The sequence below is a fragment of the Octopus bimaculoides genome, chromosome 1 (assembly GCF_001194135.2).
Source record: "Octopus bimaculoides isolate UCB-OBI-ISO-001 chromosome 1, ASM119413v2, whole genome shotgun sequence".
Lineage (NCBI taxonomy): Eukaryota > Metazoa > Mollusca > Cephalopoda > Octopoda > Octopodidae > Octopus > Octopus bimaculoides.
In genome coordinates this window covers 24,203,343-24,204,158 of record NC_068981.1, presented here as the reverse complement: position 1 = coordinate 24,204,158, position 816 = coordinate 24,203,343, and the positions used below count along the sequence as shown (strand labels likewise).

General features: G+C 42.5%; 1 non-coding gene across 1 annotated transcript; it reads left to right on the top strand.

Annotated features, from left to right (window-relative positions):
• The first annotated feature begins 570 nt into the window (after positions 1-570).
• On the top strand, positions 571-643 carry Trnar-ucg (transfer RNA arginine (anticodon UCG)). Its single transcript has one exon. It is a non-coding gene; the product is annotated as a tRNA-Arg (tRNA).
• Positions 644-816: the final 173 nt, after the last annotated feature.

The window sequence follows — 816 nt, the reverse complement described above, 5'->3', positions numbered from 1 at the left end:
GAAAGTAAACAGTTCTGTGAGGTAATAATAGCGAGGATGATAGAACAGTCATGGTTGTTGTCTTCATGAAGATTAGACATGAGGTAGATAGTAATAGTTTTGTAGTGTGTAAATCCTGATGTTAATGGATTTAGTGGTAAGAAGAAAGAATGAAATTAGTTGGTGTACGGTGCTAGAGATGAACGACTAAATTTCCACTACATGTAATCTAAGCTTGAAAAGGGAGTTGCTGCTTTGTCGGATCATCTTATAACTGTGGATCACAGCTCAACGCAACACATCAACCCTGCTGTACGAGACTGGTGTCAGCCGGGTTTGGCATATTGATCGGTGGTGCGGTAGTGACTTTTCCTCTCACGAGAAAAGCATTGTAACTTTGTGCACCGGAGAAAACATTCGGTAGAGATCCGAGTCTGCAACTAGTGTCTAGTAAGTGTATAGCGGCCGAAACATTTGGAACCTTTCACAAGCGGAGTACTTCTCTCAGTTACTCCTCAAGCAACAAACACGCCCACATGCGTAATTTATTTTATGAAATATATATATTATTCTAAACCTGTTAAGACAGACGGCCGCGTGGCCTATTGGATAAGGCGTCTGACTTCGAATCAGAAGATTGCGAGTTCGAGTCTCGTTGTGGTCGAAATTTTTTTTCTTTTATAAACCTCTCGCTAAAGTGGTACTACAGTACCTTCGCTCATCCTGTTAGGGGCCTATTTTGTGGTGACCATTCCTAGACACCATCGCGGTCCACTCGCCCGTGACCTTGTGGAACATTAAGGATGTGACAGTTGTTGAACGGCCGTATTAGTACTT